Genomic DNA, 12,150 nt, shown 5'->3' with positions numbered 1-12,150 from the left:
TTGAGTTCACGTGTTATGGCTCTAGGTTTAGCTAAAGTGGATGTTTGGGCGAGTTGGTACGACATGGTGGATACAAAAACAACGCGAAAGACAGAGTGGGTGATGTATACTTTGTGTCCTTCTTCATGTGTTCCGTCTTTCGAGCTGTTTTACAGCGAAAGCTGTTACGAGATCTGAACACGGGTCACGAGCGGTGCCGTAGTTGTCCGCCGCCGCCGGTGTCCGTAATCAGTATCGCGAGAAATAAAAAAAACTCAGTAAATAAAAGAAACCACCATGGACACCACGCGATTTGAACTCGGGTCAGCTGCGTGCAGGCCCAGTATTCTGCCACTCAGCCACGCCTGTGCCAAACTGGCTTTAGGCAGGCTTGATATCGGAAAAGGAATCGCGTTAATATGAGTTGTGGAGCGTTTTAGAACATCAAAGAAACAACATGGAGTCACACAATACGAATTTTGTAAATGGCAGGTCGTCTAATCATCCAACCCATTACAAACGCTTGTTTTTGTTCACCTATTAACTGTGGCGCATGCTCATTTCAGGCGTAATTCTTCACAGTCGTCTCACACTGCATATAAATAAAAAAAACTACACAAATTTACTGGCAAGTTTGTAGCGGATACCAAGCTTCTCCGAGGAATGATGAATGGTAGCATGGAGAATGCCAGCCTACGACGCAAGAATTATGATTAATCGTAGCGTAGCGGGTACCCAGCAAGTGTACTTGTAGTAGTTATTGAAAGAGTGTTAAGAAAAGGCTCTGAAAAGCCGCTCTTCTAGCTTTTGCTTTGACAGTGCTCTGTGTTCCGCGCAACCCTGGCCTTTTTTTGTGTGTATCTGCCTAGTTTAGGCTCGAGCTCACTTGAAGGCCTGCCGACAACGGTAGATCAAAACATTTCAAGTTTTTTTTTTTATAAAAGTAGGATTGACCAGACTGGAAAGGTACCGGCTCCGCGAGCCCGACTGTTGATTCGCCGATGGTGTTTGTGCACATAATCGCGCGGAACAAAAAAGCATCAGGATACTGCCTGGATGGTGCACTAGCTACTGCGTATTGGGCGAACCTGCAAGTCACTATGTCCTAAACGAATGAAAATGGGAAACAATAACCACGAAACACATAAGCACGTGGAAATGTCCAGGATCTACGCAAATTTAGAAACGCAATAACCGAAGGTTTGAACCCAAAGATGAATCGAGGAATTCAGCGTTCTTTTGCTTTTCACTGCTGAACGCGTACCTTTCAAGCATGTATATTGCAAATGAGATAAGAAGTATCTGTAGGTATATACAGCATCAAGCGAGATAGCACGTGCATGGTTACTCCATCTCATGCACAAATTCATATAATCTGAAAAGTGATTAATACACGCAAACATTTTTTTCAAGGTACTCCATTACGTTGGGTTCACCGCGAGAGAGAAAGACAGAGGGCTGGCTGCATAAAAAAAAAAATCTTAGAAGCGGCCGCCAGGTACTCCCTGTCTGTCGGTCCCTACGTGGGAGACGCCCGCTACGCGCTAAGCGCGTCCTGCAGGACTGAAATAAAGTTTTTTCATTCCATTCATTATGCCACAAAGGACGTCTCAGGTAAATACCCCCCCCCCCCCCCCCCCAGAAAATAAAATCCGAGAAATACACGTTCCCACTATACGGGCTCGGTGAGCGATGCAAACGAATTCTCAGCGAAGTGCGCGCACACACAAAAGATTTCTTGCTTCGCGCCTTGAGACTCTCGACTACATCAAGAAATCGATCGACCCCTCTACTCGTTCCTTTCACCGCGTTTCATGGGCTTCAGCGTCTTCAGACGCACATGCCAGCAATATATATATACAATAACGATGCTTTTGAGGAGATACCCTTTGGCAATAGCCGTCAAGCCAATGGAACAGCGGCAACTCTGACAAAACATCACATAGCAATGCTAAAAGTTTTGACCACGCGACACCCTGCAAGCGATATTCCCCACCCCTCTCTCTCTCTCCCTCTCCGTTGTTTTCACTTACCAGAAAATTGCAGAGAGGCACCGAGCCGCAGTGGCAAACCTGCGTGAAAAAAAGACAGGGGGTTCAAATGTCTACGCCAAAATTCGGCAAACAAAGATAATAAAAAAGAAAAAAATTGTCAGATCCCACGTACCGGAATCAACGTTACGCGAGGCATGCGGATTTAAGGAAACTGTTATTTTTTTTATCGAGCAAAACGTTACGAAGTGGTGCTAAATGTGTGTATATATGAACGCACAGATATACGTTAAACATCCGCATATGTTTTGAACAACCAGTTGTTTACAGTTGCGTAATTATGCTAACAGCAACATGAATATCAGCAACACCAGAAGTGGTAAGATGGTATGAAGCGCTGCTGCTCGCGAGGATCGTAGCCCTGTACGCTGCTACGTAAATCAACTTCAGCGGATGGGGCTGTCCACTGTTTAAAGCGCCGTCTAAACAGCCACAGAACAAAATACTCCTTACTTTATCTCCACACGTATCCCTGAAAAGGAATCAATAACGATAGCAATAATTGTCATTTTTTGTTTTTATTATGATTCAGCCGTTTATTCAGATTTTCGTTAACATTATAATCACTTTCGTAGACCCCTCCTCCAAACGCAATGATCTTGTACCAAGGCTTCATTAGTTGGGAAACTACTTCAATGTGTGCCTCCTGCCAACAATGGCCATCGATGTTTCCGTCGTCTTCTTCGGGGCGTAGCTAACGCCCGTTACTCGGCTATATCGACTGCACTGTGTCGCCTCAAACAGCAATCCCCCCACCCCCACCACCCGCGCCTCTGGTTCTTCGCAAGTTTCAGCGTTTCCAGAATTTGGAAGGAGGCCGAATAGCTGCGGGCAGTTCTGAAACAAGTAACCAGACAGCCCTTTCACCATACAGGGAGTTTTCTTTTAAATGCGCAGTATTTCTTAGCAAACTTCGGCGACTTTGGGCGTATCTATCTATCTATCTATCTATCTATCTATCTATCTATCTATCTGTCTGTCTGTCTGTCTGTCTAGCCGCTTACGTTTGGGTGCTCTTGTGGTAACCCAATTTACTTGGCGTGAACCAAAATTAGCACGAGAGGATAAGATGGTTTGAGAAATACGACGTGCTTGTCAAGACATAAATAATGTAAATTTCCCGTCGCGTACGGCGTCAAAGACTTCCCGCCAGACAGTGGCACATACCTACGGGCGGGTATGGGCCGCTGGTATGCGGGTATGTGCCACAGGTGATTGACACTTGTTATCTTCCCAGAAACGACGAGAACGCACGTGGGCAATTTTAATGCGCAATTTTCAAGAAATACCCGACGTTGGTAGCGTCGACCCGACGAGTCCCAGCTGGAATCGAACCCAAGCATTCTGGCTGCCAATGAAGCATTTTACCACAGAGCTACGCCAGGTCTCGGAACTATACTTTTCAAATAGATGCTAATCTTCGTGAAACGTCAAAAGTGGTTGCAGTGCTGGCTACGCAATTTTATAAGCATTACATATGTACTATTTTGATACAGCCACACGTCGAGTTAACGTCAAATGTAGTTAGTTGCCATGAGCTGAAGTTGATTTATGTAGACCAGTGCCCAGGACCAGCATTTTCGCGAGCATCAGCGCTTCATATCAGGTTCTGGTGTTGCTAATACGCATGTTCCAGTGGACATCGTTGCGCAAGTGCAAACAACTGGTTATATAAACATCTGCAACTCTTCAACATATGTCTGTGCGTGCGTCATTTGTACATTAATTTAGCGTCATTTCATGACGTGTTGCTCAATAAAACAATTGCAACACGGTCACATTTCCTCCGCATGCTTCGCATAATGCGAATTCCCAGGTACGTGGGATCTGCCGATTTTTTTTTTGTTTTTTGATAATACATACTTTTTAAGTAAAAATACTATTACAGTCAGGTGCCTCTCGTCTTCGCACACGAACTGCAAGCCAAGGCGGAACACTGCCGAATATTAAGTTCCATTGACACGGGTATATGACAAAAATGTCTTCATTAGCTTTTAAATTATCAACTTGAAGGCGATTCTTTATATGCGAAAGTTGAAGAATGTAGAAAGTTGTAGAATAAAGGTGCGATGAGTACATGCACCGAGCATTCTCAAATCATGAGAGACAATCAGCCGCTGGCCCTAAGTCAGAAGTGTGCAGGGACACTGCATACTGTCAGTTCACCCATATGGGGCTGAAACGTCGAGGATTCACAAAGAAGTTCGGGAAAAAGTTAAGCGGCATGCACCGTGCAATGGAACGGAAAACCGTAGGCGCAACATTAAGAGATGAGAAGACAGCAGAATAGCGATATCAGAGAACAAACAGGAGTAGGTGCGATTTTCTCTAGTTGACGTTAAGCAAAAGAAATGGATCTGGGCCAGCCATGTTATTCACAAGACAGACAACAGATCATCAGTTAAAGCAGCGTAATACATACAAAGGGATAGAAAATGCAGTTCAGCACGGAATTGAGAAGTTCACACGGATAAACGGAATCAGCTCGCATCAGACAAGAATAACATCAGGGACGGCCGGGGTACCACACGTACACAAGAAGAAGGCGGCACACACAGACAAACACTGTACTGCCTTCTTGTTGTGTAAGTATTCAAGTGTATTCGCTAGTACCCCGTCTCTGATGTGCATGATGCACCTAGTGGCTCAACAGCTAGCGCTTATAAGAATAACAATGTAACTGTTTGGTTTTTAACGTCAAAAAAAAAAAAACCCGTATGATTATGAGAGGCACTGTATAGAGGAAGGCTCCAAGAATTTCAGCCCCCTGAGGTTCTTTCCCGTGCATTGATATCGCGCAGCACACGGACTTCTAGCAATTTCGTCTCCATCAAAAATGCAGCCACCGCGACCGGGGTGGAGTCGGCGATCTCGGATCAGTACTCGAGCGCCATACCCACTGGACCACCGTGCTGGACATAACTGTTCAGATGCTAATTAGAAAGTTGTGTAGAATAGTAACAGTCACAAAACTTTGTTGTTTTCAGCAAGAACATATGTTATGTCATGGTTTCAAACGAGAGCTTTTAATATATACAAAGTGTTTTTGAACAAAATACACATAAAAACATGTTCTGACACTGAAGCACCTGTTGTGTTCACAGACAAAATCCGCATCGAGGCGAAAATATATCATCACTGCTCGAGTAAAATAATTCGCAAAAACTTGTTTTTCATTCCTAAAAACTTCTTTCACAGGCGATTTTTATTAATTTTTTATGCGGGGTTTAACGTCCCGAAACCACCATATGAGAGACGCCGTAGTGGAGGGCTCCGGAAATTTCGGCCACCTGGGGTTCTTTAACGTGCACCCTAATCTGAGCACACGGGCCTACAACATTTCCGCCTCCATCGGGAATGCGGCCGCCGTAGCCGGCATTCGATCCCGCGTCCTGCGGGTCAGCCGCCGAGCACCTTAGTTAGCCCTTAGACCACCGCGGCGAGCGTTTCGTAAATAACATTAAGCTTCCAACACACACACACACACACACACACACACACACACACACACACACACACACACACACACACACACACACACATATATATATATATATATATATATATATATATATATATATATATATATATATATATATATATATATATATATATATATATATATTGTGATGAGCGAGACAGAGAACAAGATACAACACCCGATCCTGGGCCAGCTGTTCTTATTCTGACTTCGTTCTCTTCTTTGCTCTAGCTACCCGCGCGCCGAAGCGCCAGCGTGTGTCTTTCTTGGTCATGACAATATATATATATATATATATATATATATATATATATATATATATATATATATATATATATATATATATATATATATATATATATATATATATATATATATATATATATATATATATACACACTGAGAAATCACAAGCCATTTGCAATATATATATCAGCATCGAATCGAAACGCCCCGAACCAGGCGATCGAAGGAAAGGCGACCATATATATTTTTTTTTAACTCCTGGCCGGAAATTCCCGAGACGAAGTGACGCATTCTGAACGAAGGCTCATCGTGGAAGTACATGGTTGTGGAAAGCGGCAAGTCATTTCACTTGAGCCAGCGGATAACCCGATCACTCAAGTTTTACATGCGATCTATACAATGCTCATCTCATGCTTTTTTGCATCTTTTTTTTTTTGCGCAGTGCGCAAGCAAACTGCAATGTCCACTTTTTAGTTCACTGTGTAGCGTAAAAATGGGAAGCTGCCACTGAGTCACTTCCTTCTTGCAGACAGCGCGGCAGGCGAAAAAGTGCTTCGTGCCTGTGCGTATAGAAACGGACAGGTAAGCACGACCTGCCACGGTGGTCTAGTGGCTAACAGGTAAGTACCGCACGTCACTCGCGAATAATATGCCGTCCACTTATGTACTTCGCAAGGGTTCGTGTTTTTGCTTCCTTAGATTCTGCTGCCTTGACTGAAGTTTCGTTACTTATTCGTCACGGGAAGTTCGGATCTGAGGTAACAGGGTGGTCACTTTCTCTTGAACGCACTAAGTTCCGATACAGAGTAGATCGGGGCCTCAAAAATCGATATTTATTACCTCAAATTACTCGCCCTGTTTTTTCATTCATTAAAAATGGAGAGATGCCATGAATTGTGATTTCTCCAGCAACCTCTGCATGTAAAACCCGTCCTCAAGTTGATAATTAAAAAGGTAATTAACGAGATTTCGTTCGTTAATCCATTAAAGGTAGCTTAAGCAACGGCTAGATATTTCCGTCTTAGATTTTGTGTGCGAAGACTACCAGTGCTTAAGCATGTTTATAAAATACCTGTACTGTCTGACAGTACACCCTGTATATATTTAGAATAAGTGTGTTTTCCAAGATCACCTGAAGAAGAAAAATACAGTCAACGAAAGGAAGGCCACATAGCGCCATCTTACTCTTATCCGCAGGGATTGAGAAAGAAAGAGAAGTAGGTTAAATACCACTAATGTTATACGAGGGACGAATACTTACATGCGGCTCGAAGAAAACTACGCGAACTTGACTACACTTATACTGAGCGGTATACTAGCAACCACTACCGCCACTTTTATACCGTACGGCGCTTCTAGCTGTCCATTGTCTGGTAAGCCCTACTTCATTTTTTCTTCCAGTCTTCTTTACCTTTCGTTCGAAACGACACGCGAGTCTCAGCGCTTAAGCAACCCACATCGTAATGCACAGTGTCGCAAAAGAATTCGTTGTCTGCTTCTCTCTACCTGATTTGTCTATAGCCACGTTTGCACAATGAGCGTTGCAACACAAATCATTGAGAACAAAGCAGCTGCCTCTTTTCATACCTCTCCTTCTCGGGAAATGAAAAAAAAAAAGAAACGAGCTCACGCGTCGGTTAACGCTGCGTACTGCCGTACAGTCGGCGGTAAACTATATAAAACGTCCAGGCATACCTTTCCGTAGACAACCTGCAGTGTACACCTCACGACACGGGCTAGGACTGGGCTATGATACACTGAAATTGTACCGCGATACCACACGAGATAGTCGGGAAACAAGTATCTGAGATACAAGATACCCAGGGCAACTAATTGATTCGATTCGACATTTTCCGATCTTGGGTGGTAGGTATCGTAATTAAACTGAATAAGAGATACAAGATGAAGGTGGTGCAGGCTTACGCGCCTACATCCAGCCATGATGACGCTTCAGTTGAAAGCTTCCATGAAGACGTGGAATCGACAATGAGTTAGGTAAAAACACAGTATACTATACTGATGGGAGACTTTAATGCAAAGGCAGAGAAGAAGCAGGCTCGAGACCAGGAAATAGGAGATTATGGCAATCGGTACTAGAAACGCCAGAGGAGAGCTACTAGTAGAATTCACAGAACGCAATAATTTACGGATTTTGAATACCTTCTACCAAAAACGAGAAAACCGCAAGTGGACACGGATGAGCCATAATGGCGAAAATAAGAACGAAATAGACTTTATAATGAGCGCACACCCAGGCATCGTGCAGGATGTGGAAGTGGTTGGCAAGGTACGATGCAGTGACCATAGAATGGTACGGTCTCGAATTCGTCTAGACTTGAAGAAAGAACGACAGAAACTGATACGCAAGAAGCCAATCATTGAGCTAGCACTGAGAGGGAAAGTACAGGAATTCAGAGCCTCGTTTCAGAATAGGTACTCGGCTCTTAGTGAGGAAACAAACCTTAGCGTAGATACAATGAATAATAATCTGACGAGTATCATTACGGAGTTTGCAGTGGAAGTTGGAGGCAGGTTAGTTCGACAGAACACTGGCAAGCTTTTCCAGAAAACGAGGAATCTCATTAAGAAGTGTCAAATCATCCCGGCTGCGGCGGCTGCATTTCTGATGGAGGCGGAAATGTTGTAGGCCCGTGTGCTCAGATTTGGGTGCACGTTAAAGAACCCCAGGTGGTCTAAATTTCCGGAGCCCTCCACTACGGCGTCTCTCATAATCATATAGTGGTTTCGGGACGTTAAACCCCATATATCAATCAAGTGTCAAATCATGAAAATCTAAAGTAGAACAGACAAAATAGAACTGGCAGAACTTTCGAAGTTGATTAATAGGCGTAAGGTATGCGATGCAAGAAGGTATAACATGGAGAGAATTGAACACGCTCTGAAAAACCGAGGAAGCGTCAAAGCAGAGAAGAGGTAACTGGCGATGGGCAAAAATCAGATATATGCACTAAGGGACAAATAAGATAAAATAGCAATATAGATAGGATAGTTGAAATCTGCTGGTGAGGATCAGGTATCATCAGATCTGCTGAAAGATGGAGGACAGATTGTGTTAGAAAAACTAGCCACCCTGTTTACGAGGTGTCTCCTGACGGGAAGAGTACCAGAGTCTTGGAAAAACGCTAACATCATCTTGATACATAAGAAAGGAGATCACAAGGACTTGAAGAATTACAGGCCGATCAGCTTGCTCTCTGTAGCATACAAGCTATTTACAAAGGTAATTGCTAACAGAGTAAAGAAAACATTAGAATTCAATCAACCAAAGGAACAAACAAGCAGGATTTCGAACAGGCTACTCAACAATCGACCACATTCATACTATCAATCAGGTAATAGAGAAATGCTCAGAATATAACCAACCACTATACATAGCCTTCACAGATTACGAGAAGGCGTTTGATTCAGTAGAAATATCAGCCGTCATGCAGACACTGCGGTATCAGGGCGTAGATGAAGTATATATAAACATTCTGGAACAAATCTACAGGGGATCAACTGCTACCATAGTGCTTCATAAAGAAACCAACAGAATACCAATCAAGAAGGGTGTAAGGCAGGGGGACACAATCTCCCCAATGCTATTTACCGCGTGCTTACAGGAGGTTTTCAGAAGCCTAGAATGGGAACAGTTAGGGATAAGAGTTAATGGAGAGTACCTTAGTAAGCTGCGCTTCTCAGGTGACATTGCATTGCTGAGTAACTCAGGGGACGAATTGCAACTCATGATTACGGAGTTAGACAAGGAAAGCAGAAAGGTGGGTCTTAAAATTATTCTGCAAAAAACGAAAGTAATGTACAACAACCTCGGAAATGAGCAGCGCTTCGAGATAGGTAATAGTGCACTTCAAGTTGTAGAATACTAAGTCTACTTAGGGCAGGTAATAACCGCAGAGCCGAAAAACGAGATTGAAGTAACTAGAAGAATAAGAATGGGGTGGAGCACATTTGGCAAGCACTCTCAAAAAATGACAGGTAGATTACCACTATCCCTCAAGAGGAAGGTATATAACAGCTGTATCTTGCCGGTACTTAGCTACGGGGCAGAAACCTGGAGACTTACAAAAAGGGTCAGCTTAAATTAAGGAAGACGCAGCGAGCAATGGAAAGAAAAATGGTAGGTGTAAGCTTAAGAGACAAGAAGAGAGCAGAGTGTATTAGGGAACAAACTGGGGTTAAGGATATCATAGTTGAAATCAAGAAGAGGAAATGGACATGGGCCGGGCATGTAGCGCGTAGACGGGATAACCGCTGGTCATTAAGGGTAACTAACTGGATTCCCAGACAAGGCAAGCGGGTTAGGGGAAGACAGAAGGTTAGGTGGGCAGATGAGATTAAGAAGTTGCCGGGTATAAATTGGCAGCAGCAAGCACACGACCGGGTTAACTGGCGGAACATGGGAGAGGCCTTTGTCCTGCAGTGGACGTAGTCAGGCTGACGATGATGATGACGACGATGATGATGATGATCTTGGGTGTAGCGGCTGGGGTGTTCGGTAGCTGCTGACCCGAAGGTCAAGGGATCGAATCCCGGCCACCGCGACCACGATTTCAATTGAACGAAAATGCTTGAAGCCTGTGTACTTACATTTAAGTGCACGTTAAAGAACAGCAGGTGGTCGAAACGACCGGAGCCCTCCACTACGGCATTCCTCGTAATGATATCGTGGTTTTGGAATGTTTTGGCATTACAATTATCATCAATAGAGTCTTACGATACTTCCAAGCTACTACGACGTGGGGTATATAGTGCATGGGGTAAAATGAGACACGGGGTACAACGCGACATTTAGACTTTGCCGACTTCTGTAGTTAATACCATAAGTACTTTTCTTTGTTTCTTTATTTGAGCAATAGGTGCTGGTAGTTGTCTACCTTTTGAAGTGCAAAAACTTGCCACTGCTCACAGCGTTGGCGGAGGAAAAAAAAACTGACAGTTTCGCCGCAAGGGCAAAGGAATGAACGCGGTAGCAATAACTTGTAATGTAACGCTGAGAACGGCGAGTAGATTGAAACGTGAAGCGCGCTGCTCACGCACAAATGAAATGACGCACGAAAACATAACACACGGGACGAGAGCTAACTAACGACGTTTACAACTCAACGCTTAACGCGCTGTTTAAACAAACCGACGCACGAAACGTAACCACAGGCACAGATATGAGGGCAAACTAACGAGTGTCCCAGTTGTTATACTTCGCTGTGTTTGAAAAGCGCGCTGTTTTCGCAAACGCGGCCTGCCCAGCGAGCGAAGTTTACCTTTGAGGCCCAGGCAACTAACGCAATCATTCCGATGAAACGCCAAGGCACACGACACTGTAATGCCTTGTTGGCGCTGCAGGTAAAATGAATAAATAAATAAATTCTCCCCACCGAAGGATAAGCGCGAGCCCACAAGCACCTAACCCCTCCTCCCCGCCCCAATGCGTGAGGCTAAGTACCCGAGGGAGATAAACGCGCGTTGGCGCATCGCGACGAGCCGGGTGCCGAGCACGGGCCACTTTTTTTTTTAGTTTTCCTATACATAGATACGTATACCTAGACGGTGCATGACGGCAACGTTGGCAACTGTAAAAACCAGCCGAGACTGTCCATAAAATCGCTATCGCAATAAAATTACGCGGCAGGTGTCGGTGTGTTCTTGATGCGCCAACAAGGGGATAAATTCTGCTCGATAAAATGTTTGAGTCCATGCATGAAGCTACTCCTACATCAGTACAACAACTTATTTTTATTTTGTTACATTACACTATGAGCTATATCCTCCCCCCCCCCCCTCAAATAAAAAAAGTCGCAGCTTTGCCGCAAAAGGCGAAGCAATGTACACGATAGCAACAAATTTGAAAGTTACGCGCAGAATGGCAAGCAGATCAAAACGTGCCTCGCGTTCTCACGCACAAATAACGCACGAAACCTACTCACCGGTACAGATGAACGCGAATAGGCGTCTCAGTTGTTGCTTCTCTGGTGTGAAAAGCGCGCCCTTTCCGCAAACGGAGATTGTGTAACGAGTGCAGTGACCTTTGTACGCCCGGTAACTACAACAAAATCGTTCCTGAAAGCCCAAGGTGCACGAGTGTACCCACCACGAAATAAGCGAGGGCACGCACGATCGTCCACCCTGCCCTTTCTCCGCAGGGCAAAGTACGCGAGGGAGATGAGAGCGCGCGACACCGCGTCGTCTCGCTCCATCTCTCGCTCCATCTCGCCATCTTAGGCACTGCGCCGTGTCGCCTGAAGGCAGACAGAAATTAGGTGCCTTTTTCCTCTTCATTGTAACCACTACCACCACCACCATCTTGCTGGTAATGCTGAAAACACGATAGCCCCCCCCCCCCCCCCGAGATTTCGATCGCTGGGGTAAGTAGTATAG

General features: G+C 44.6%; 1 long non-coding RNA gene across 1 annotated transcript in view; it reads right to left on the bottom strand.

Annotated features, from left to right (window-relative positions):
* Positions 1 to 12,150, bottom strand: part of LOC119176176 (uncharacterized) — a 92,838-nt gene that overhangs the window by 41,696 nt on the left and 38,992 nt on the right. Inside the window, exon 2 of the long non-coding RNA XR_005110438.2 lies at positions 2,013 to 2,051. This is a non-coding gene — a long non-coding RNA (uncharacterized LOC119176176). The remainder of the gene's footprint in view (positions 1 to 2,012; positions 2,052 to 12,150) is intronic.

This window comes from Rhipicephalus microplus, chromosome X, assembly GCF_043290135.1.
Source record: "Rhipicephalus microplus isolate Deutch F79 chromosome X, USDA_Rmic, whole genome shotgun sequence".
In the NCBI taxonomy this organism is placed as follows: domain Eukaryota; kingdom Metazoa; phylum Arthropoda; class Arachnida; order Ixodida; family Ixodidae; genus Rhipicephalus; species Rhipicephalus microplus.
Note: the sequence above shows the minus strand (reverse complement) of the source record. Positions and strands in the feature narration are given on the sequence as shown.